At 49.6% G+C, this 9,121-nt stretch overlaps 1 long non-coding RNA gene across 1 annotated transcript; it reads left to right on the top strand.

Annotated features, from left to right (window-relative positions):
* The first annotated feature begins 2,419 nt into the window (after window positions 1–2,419).
* On the top strand, window positions 2,420–7,574 carry LOC118690223 (uncharacterized). The gene is made up of 4 exons (XR_004980749.2): window positions 2,420–2,460; window positions 2,795–2,987; window positions 4,006–4,049; window positions 4,839–7,574. It is a non-coding gene; the product is annotated as an uncharacterized LOC118690223 (long non-coding RNA).
* The last annotated feature ends 1,547 nt before the right edge of the window (window positions 7,575–9,121 follow it).

Below are 9,121 nucleotides of genomic sequence, written 5' to 3'. Positions count from 1 at the left end.
ATGTTTGAATCCACATGAGTCAGACAAGGAGAGGGCCTTGTTACCATGGCCAGAATTGATTCAAAAAGTGTTTGTAAAAAGAATTGATGCTGGACATGCTTGGACTGTGTGCTCCTGAGCTGTAAGATTTACACGGGTGTTTTAGGGAAAAAGAACCATTAAAGAAAAAAAAAAAAGAAGCTCTGCACTTTCTGTAGAAGTCAGGCTATGAATATCCCAGTCCCACGGCTTCAATCCTCATGGGAGTAATTTTCAAGTGGGAAATCCCATTAAGTCATAAAGAGCTCTTAAGTAGTTCCCTCTGATGAATTTGTGGCACTCTGCAAGTCCCATAATTCCCAATATCCAGATGAGGAAACTGAGGTTAAGTGACTTAGCCAAGGTCATGTAGCAAATCAATAACCACTCCAGCCCCTCTGCTGTTCACTCCATGTGTCTCTGCTGTCAGCAAAGGGGATCAGTGGTGGACCACTGGGACCAGCCCCAGTGGTGGACACCCAGGCTTTGAAATGTTGGATTATCTGGGAAAAAAGGAGCCTATCTTCATTCAGAGAGCTGGGCTGGGGGAGCAGTCACAGGGCTCCTTCACCTCCTTGTACCCACAGGTCCCTGAGTGGAGACATCCCCCCATTCCTGCTGCTCCTGGAAGGAGCTGGAATTCCCACTGCCAGCACAAACTTCCCATCACGAAGTCTAGGTTTGAGACAGGAGCATCTTTGGTGTGGTGACAGAAAATTGCCTCATGCAAGAGCTGTTGTCTGTGATGAGGGTGAGATTCTCTGTCAGCCTCCGTGTGTTCTTCCTCTTTTCCACTGCTCAACTCTCTCCTTCCATGTTTCAGCTTCCTCCACTCATTTATTGAGCTCGTGGAGGGGGATGTACCAAGAGTTTCGTGGAGTTTCAGGAGTGGGGATGTGTGTATTATGTGTGTATTGTCTAAGCTTGCTTCCTGTGCATGGCTGGTCCCAAGAAAAGGGGTTGTTTTTCCTGGGATCAGGCAGACTTTAATTCTGGGACTCTTAGGTTACTTATTCCAGTTCACCCATTTGTTGTCTTCATCAAGGAATCCCAGAGTGGTTTGGCTTGGGAGAGACTGTAAAGCCCATCCAGTTGCACCTCCAGGAACATCTTCCACTATCCCAGGTTGCTCCAAGCCCTGGCTTTGGGCACTTCCAGGGATCCAGGGGCAGCCACAGCTGCTCTGGGCACCCTGTGCCAGGGCCTCACCTCCCTCACAGGGAAGGATTTCTCCTGTCTATCCAATCTAAATCTGCTGTCTCTTCACTTTCAGGCCATTACCCCTTTATCTCTTGTTCCCTCAGGAGTCACACAGGAATGGGAGATGCTGAATGAAGGTATCTTCCACTTCCCAAGCAGGTGTTTCTCCCCCTGACACTGCCTGGCTTCCCTGTTCTTCTCCTTCAGCTTTCCTGCAGCTAACTCAGAGCTATTTGAATTCCTGGTCCTGCTCTTGCTGCAGTGGTAGCTGCTGCTTGGCTGTCAGGCTCTGCTCCCCCTCCCAGGTAAAAGGTACAAAAACACAGGGAGTGAGCACAACTGGAATTTTGGGGTTCACCCACTGACATTTGGCTGCCCTGTGCTGCCTGGGGTGCCTCCCACAGCCCTGCTGGGTGCTTCCCCCAGTGGCTGGCCCTGACAGGTTAATGAGAAGTTGTTCTTCATGCCAGGCTCCTTCCTGCTTTGCTGTAAGGTCTCTGAATGGTGGCACGTGCTTCATTTATGTCTCCTTCTTCCTCCTGATCAGCACTTCTCCAGGTGTTTGGCACTTGCCAGACTTCTGGCCTCCCTACTCCTGCCCAGATTAACCTGCAGGAAAGGTGCTTTTGGGAATATTGCAGGTGGAATGATCAGGAGGAAGGTCAGCACCCTGCTGCACTATCTCTCATGGATTTACAGCTTTCCAGCTCCTCCAGGAATGCCCTGACCTAATCCAGAGCCTGCTCTGTGTCATGGCCCCAGTGCTGAGCTGGCACTGCTGGTGCCTTTCCCAGCATGCAGAGGGCACTGGGATGATGGATGAGAGCTCCTGCAGGGGAGAGTGTGGTCCTGGTGCTCCTGGAGGCTCTCCAAGCCTGGCTGTGCAGTTGGCCAAGTGTTTAATTTGTTTTGATGCTTTTCATGTCTTTGGGCAGCTTGCTGTGTTTATTTTGGGGGGAAGGTCAGCACTCCCAGCTGATGCTGGGAGAATGCTCTGGGGGAGAAGCATCCCTGGAGACAGCCCTCCTTTCAGCAGCACATGGCAAAGCTCTGAGACTTCCCTTTCAGTGGGAGGCACAGGAGATATTTTGGACTGCAAGCTGTGGCTTTAAAAAAACCCACCCAGTAGTGATTTGAGGTTTCCTTCTTGAAGCCTTCCTGACTTTGAACATAAATTGCATCTGTTTTGGTAAGCAGGCTACCAGCAAGCCAGACCTGTTCCTGGGATTACTGTGACCACAGGTATAGCTGTTTGTTTTCCATATGGGATGACTTAGGCCCCTGCTCCCTGCCATTGTGTGCTTGGATTTTACTTTCCTCCACGTCGTGGCATTTTGGAAAGAGCTGCATGTTTTACAGAGCAGCTGTGTTGTCTTAATGCAGCTGGAACTTGTGTTTGTCTCGGGGCACAGCAGGACTAGGAAGAGGTTTTATTAGATCCTTCCAAGTCCCAATAATCTCTGAGTCTCTCAGATCTGTGGCTGACAGCTGTGCTGCTCTCGCTCTGTGGGACGGGGTTGGAAGCTGAAGATGGGAAATCACTTGTGTGTGATCCTTTATCTGCTTCATCTCACAGCTACTGCTGCCCTCCTGGCTGTTTGTAGCAGCCAGAGAGCACCTAATTCTTGTATCCCAGACCTTAAACCACAGCCTAGCAGCCTCTAAGGGATCCTCCCTGCTTGAGGTGCTGTTTGTGGGACTGCTGGTGGCTCTGGATCCCAAGGAGCATTCCCATCCCATCACCACCGGCTGCCAGCATCAGGATCACGGTAAGGCTGCTGCTCCCTGCCCCCAGAGTGTGTCCTGTGTGTGTCCTGCTGCCAGAGCTGGGCTTTGCTGCCTGCTTTTCCTCTTCCAATTAGAGTCTCCCGGGTCCCCTGTGTTTGGATGTGCACTCTCTGACTGGGGTCAATTCCCTTGGTGCTAGCAAATGTTTTATTTCATTGCTGCACTCCCCTGCCTTGCACCTCATCCTGTGATGGGCACGTTGCTGGATCAGAGATGTCTTGTTGCTCTCAGAATGGTTTCCTTTTCCTGCAGTGCATTCCCAGTGTATATTGCTACCGTCACATATTGCTGTACTGCTCTCCTCTCACCCAGTGCTGGCTGCAGTGGGCTTGGGAGACATCCCACTCCTTAAACACCATTTGAGGTTTTCTCTGGCAGAGATAATGTGGGGATCCTGCAGGTCACTCTCTCTTCTAATTCCTTGTGTGTATCAGCTGTAAATTCACCTCCTGCAGCTTTTGCACCACGGCTCCATGAATTAACTTTTATTTTAGGCTTGTGTAGCATCTCCTGTGCTGACTGTACCCCTTGTATTTCAGTCTGTGCTTTCCCTTGGCATACAGCTTAGAACTCCCATTGTCTTCGTGCTGTTGTGACTGGTGGAGTTCTTTTAATTTGTCTGTATTTTGCTGCATCTTTGTTTCCTTCCTCTCAGAGCATCGGGGAGGTCTTTGTTGTCCAGCACGCTCACGGCTGCTATGTGTCACCATGCCTCTGCTTGCTTGTTTGGGAGCTGCTGGTTTCCTAGAACTCAGCCTGGAAAGGGATGCAAATCACATCCTTGGGCTTCTCTGATCCATGTTCTCAGTAAATGTGCATTGCTGTGTTGTCCCAGCAGCTTCTTGTCCCTTTGTTTGGCTGCTTTTAACAATTCTTACAGAGTTTAGGGGAATACACAGGGGTTTTCTCCTTCCTCAGTTCTTTCATACAATTCTCTATTCAGGGAATTTCCTGCTGCTTTTTACTTAATTGTGGGTTTTTTTTCTGTTGTTCCCAAAGGCCACCCAGGGAGTTGGACATCATGGAGCTGGACACACACCAGGGTAGGTAATGGATGTGACCCCCAAAATTGGAAAAACCACCATGGAAAGTCTGACTCAACCTGAAGGCTCTGGACCAGAGCAGAGAGGCTTTCCCAATCGGGGCAAACCAGGCAAGCTGTATTTTCTGATTCACGCCAGAGAGCTGCTCCTGGCCTGGCTTGGAGCAGCATTTTGTTTCTCCCTCTGTGCTAGCCCATGTCTTTGCTCTCACAGAGGATCCTTGAGTGCTTTCCCTGAGCTGCTGCCTGAGCCAGCTTTGCTCAGCTCAGACTTCAGCAGATCCTGCATCTTGGTGGCATTTCCTGGGGCTTTGGCATCTTTTGTGCCTGGAGCAGGCAAAGCAAAGGGTCCCTCTGTGCAGCTTTGCTCCCCATGGTGCCTCATTGTGCTGTTTGGCAGCGGGAAGGAGCATTTTGCCTCACTCTGCAGGAACTGAGAGGGGCACCTTTAGTATTTGATGTTCCCGTGGGTCAGAAATGTCTTTGTGGAGGGTGTCAGGGAGTTTTCCTCAGCTTGCTGCTGGTGTGCTGTGCTGTGCTGCTCTTGGAACACGGCACAGGCTTTCCCCAGCAGCGTTTCAGCTCTTTGTTCTCTCCCTTATCTAGCTCCTCGGGTAATTGCCCAGTTTCCCCACAGTGAGCTAAAGAGCCTCTTATTGCTGAGCACAGCCCCTTTCATTGCTGCTGCTCAGGGCCAGGCTTTGGGATTCAGCCCTAGCCGTGCCTCCCCCTGTTCCTTTGGGCTTCTTCCTTGCCACGTTCACACCTTTCCACTTTCATGTGCCTGCAGGAGCCGACTCGCTTCTGACACCGAGCTCAGTCTCAAAACATAAAAGAAGAGAAAGTCGGGACAGAAAGGCATTGGAGCTTTCTTCTTCCTCCACACCTGCTGTTCCTGGTCGTCAGGCACTTCCAAAGAGGAGAGTTCTCCAAGTTCCCAGTCATTACCCTTTACATAAGCATAATATAGTGCTGCACTTCCTACAGGGAAGCTATCTATTGTAGCAATCTGTAAAACAAAAGCTGGATTGCTCCTTCTCCCATTGCTCCCAGAATCAAAGAGCTGCCTGCTGTTCCTCAAATGGGAAGGCTGAAAGCCTTCATCAGAGGGTAGTTCATTTTTACACGACATTTTTACACTCAAGCAAAACTGAAAGCAAGGCATAATTTGAAACAGCCACGCTCGCCATTAGAGCAGAACCACACAAATAAAATGCCTGGGATGATGGAGTTGAATATGTTGCAGTCAGAAAAATGACAGTTTGCAGGGAACAAGGAAAACTAGATGGATGAATGGGAATTAGTGAGGAGCAGACTTCCAAGGCAGACAAATCAAATTGAGAGCGTGGATCATTAGATTCAAAGGAAGCAGGTAAGGAGTGCACTAAATTGTACCTTAAACAACAAACCAAGGGCTCCAGCCTCCAGGGAGAGGGGATGGAACAGGGCTTGGGAAATGGGAGTGGCTCCCAGGTGTGTCCTGGCCGCTGGGCATTGTGACCTCACCCAGGTCACTGTGTCCTTCACATCAGCTCCTGTGCTGTGGGGAGTGGCAGGCACTGGACACAGAGGATGCTTTGAAGATCTGCAGATGTGCCCAGCTCCAGAGGAGAGAGCTGAAGGCTTCCTGGATGGCCTGTCCTGGCACCTGTCACCTTCCAGGGCTGTCACTGATGTCCATTGTGTGGAGCTGGCTCTTTGCCTGTTTTTTTCCCAGAAGGTGAAGGGATATACAAGGGGAGAAATTACTGAGTTGTTGAATTTTTAAAAATTAACTGTGCATGATTATACCCAAGGAAGTGGGGTGGAAGAAATACGCTTCACATACAGCAGCACTTTGCAGATGTGAGAAAATGTGGCATGGTTTGGACCTGCCTGGAAACAGCTGAGCTGGGGGAATTTGTGTATTTTAAAAATAAAGCTCATGTTTTTATTGGACAAACTTTCAGGTCACTGTAACACAGAACTGAAGGTCACAATTCCTAAGAAGATTATGAAATGCCACAGATGCTCAGTGTGATAGTCTAGACAAGGCCAACTGAGGGAGAGATGCTGAAGAAAGTCCCTGGGACTGGTACAGGAAAGAAAAGCCCTCAGGACTCAGATTGGTACAGGAAAGAAAAGTCCTCAGGACTCAGATTGGTACAGGAAAGAAAAGCCCTCAGGATGGAAAACTCCACACAGAGCTTCCCTTGATGCTTCTGCCTGCACGCTCCTGCAGAGACTGGTCCCAGCTGAGTCAAGGATAAAACTCATGGGCACAGGGGAACCACTCCCATTGGAACCCCGTCTGGCTGAGGTGGAAGTGTCACTGGGTCTCACAGAGATGTATGAATGGAATGATGAGGAAAGTTCTCCAGCAGGAGCTGAAAAGCACCACCCTTGCTGGGAGTATAAGCCAACAGATGCTCTGCAAAAGCAAAAGTGATCTGATCGTTCCCTCAAGAACCATAGAATCGTAAAATCATGGAATGGTTTGGGTTGGAAGGAACCTTAAAACTCATCCAGTCCAACCCTCTGCCATGGGCAGGGACACCTTCCACTATCCCAGGGTGCTCCAAGCCCTGTCCTAGCTGGCCTTGGACACTTTCAGGGATGGGGCAGCCATCCCTTCTCTGGAAAACCTGTGCCAGGGTCATATTATAGGCCTGATATTAATGCTGTGTAATTGAGGGAAAGGCATCCCCTGCTCTCCCAGGTTATCCATGGTTATCCCAGGTTTAGCCACTTGAACCTGTTACTGAGCAGCACTGATCTGAACATGGCAGTTGTGAGGATTCTTCTCTCCTTCCTTCCTTAATTAAGAGTCTCTTTATTTTATCAAAGGCTTCATTGTTGAAGATGTTCAGCATGTCCAGAGCTTTCCCATTCCCTTGGCAGCCTCCCACATTTCACCCTGCCATCAATCCCATCCCAATTTGCTTGCCATGCAAGGTGTTCCCCTGCTGGTTCAGTTGGCCAGCCTGGGATGTGGTTCCTTCCAGCAGCTCTTAAGAAAACCCTTGCACATCCTTTCCTCCATTTTATCCCCTTTTTCCTTTTAGCTCTGGTTATTTGCAGCAGGCTCTGGCAGCTGTAAATGTTAGTTAAAGCCTTATTGATGCCCGGTGTTTTCCAGCCGCCTGGTGCAGCAGTTTATTTGGGTCTCCGGTGATGTTTAGAGATGCATTTCCTCTCATCTCTCCCAGCTATATTTTACTGTTTGCTCATTTGCTTGATGACAGTTTGCTGCTGGGTTTTGGAAGAGCTTTGCAGTGCATTATCTTGTGAGTTAATCCTGACCTGCTTCCTTGGCTCCAGCAGCTGCCCTGGCACGTCCTGAGCCGGACGCTGCTGCTGTCAGGAATTTTCTGCCAGGTTTTTGCTGTCAGTATTTTTGGCCATTGCTCTGTGTCATTCATGTCTGGATTAAGCTCCCCTGTGATATCCTGAGGGCAAGATGAGCTGTGTCACTGCACAAGGCATCAGCCTTGGTGCTGTTGGGGAGGCTCCTGATGGCTGGAGAAGCTCCAGCCCACGGGGTCTGGCTGGGATGGTTCTTGCTACGAATCCACATTCTGTGATTCTTGAGCTGTCCTAGGAGACTGCTTCACCTTTTTCAGGATGATTTAAGAGGATGTGCTGTTCAGGATTCCCACTCGAGTGTTATTTATTAGTTTTGTAGTGTCTTCCAGGCTGCTTTCTTCAGGCTAGTGTTGATTCCTTGGGGACAAAGGAAACAAAGGCAGGAGAACACTTGCAGGAGGGATAAAACAGGAGTCTGACTGATATCTTCTCTCTCTCTCTCCACGGTGTTTTTTCACAGATCAAAAAATCAATTAAGGGCGAATTTCACTGGGAACTCTTTAAACAATGTGATATTTCATTAGAGATTATTGCAGGCTCTTTAACATTTGCAGTCCAGGTGTGAATTACAAAATTAGCCAGATTTCTTTAATGATTTCCTCCGAGGTAACATTCCTCCAAGCACCCTGTGCCTGGAGCAAGCTGTGCAGCTGCTGCTGGAGAGGGGTGTTTATTGCCTCCCCCCACATCCTGATGGAGACACAAGACTGGAGGAATGGTTTTGATTGTGACAGCAGCCTGGCTGGGCACAGGGCTGTGGCCTGGAAGATGAGAACTGAAGGAAATAAGAGTGGAATGCTGTAGGAGAGGTAGAGAGGAGCTTTGAGATGAGCAGATTTGGGGTTGTTTCCCAATCCCTTCTTGAGCTGTTACCAGCACAAGCTTATGCCTTTGTGAGACTTTCCTATGGCTTTCCAGGTCCTTCCCTTGTTCCTGGATCTGTCCCTGCTGCCATCTAAACCCCGAGACAGAAGCACTCTGGAAGTGCCAGTGAGCTTTCACTGCCATCTGGATTCCTTGGGACATGTTGCTCCTTCCAAACCCTTCCCCTCCTGAAGGCACAAAGAGCTGAGCAGTCTGAGTCCTCTGCTCCAGTGCAACTCCCTCTCCATCATTAATCCTGCCTGGAACTTGCCCTTTTCAGTGCCCATTCCCTCCCTCGTCCATCTTGCCTTATTCACAGCCCAGTTATTGATCCTTATTTGGGACTCATCTGTCTTAGTGAGCTCAGGGAGCCACCCCTGGCAGGGAGAGGAGCACCTTTCATTGCTTCAGGGTGCTGTGGTTGGGTGGGAGGGAAATAGGTGAGTTTTGGGATGCACCACTGCAGGTTTGATCCAGCGGTTGCATTTCTCAAGTGCCGACTGCTCTCCCCACCTGAGCACCTGCTCTTCTTGGAGATGCTGCTTTTCCTTGCAAATTTTTCATTTCTCTTAAAACCATCACAGCTGCAACAGCCCCATTACAGCAGCTCAGCCTCTCCTCCCTCTCCCTTGAAGTCAGTAAGACCAGGATTGGTCCTCAGGGCTCCTGTAGAACCATGTACATTTGTGTTTGTCCCACTCTGCCCCCCTTTTCCCATTTCTTGTCCCCTCACCACAGTTCTGCCTGCATTCTTCTCTCTCTGCACAGCTCTGCCCTGCCCCAGGAGATGATGGAAGGTTCCCTTGCTCACTGCAGTGAGGAAAGGCAGCTGATAAAACCCCACCCTCTGCACTGACCATAATT

This window comes from Molothrus ater, chromosome 10, assembly GCF_012460135.2.
Source record: "Molothrus ater isolate BHLD 08-10-18 breed brown headed cowbird chromosome 10, BPBGC_Mater_1.1, whole genome shotgun sequence".
Taxonomy (NCBI): domain Eukaryota; kingdom Metazoa; phylum Chordata; class Aves; order Passeriformes; family Icteridae; genus Molothrus; species Molothrus ater.
Note: the sequence above shows the minus strand (reverse complement) of the source record. Positions and strands in the feature narration are given on the sequence as shown.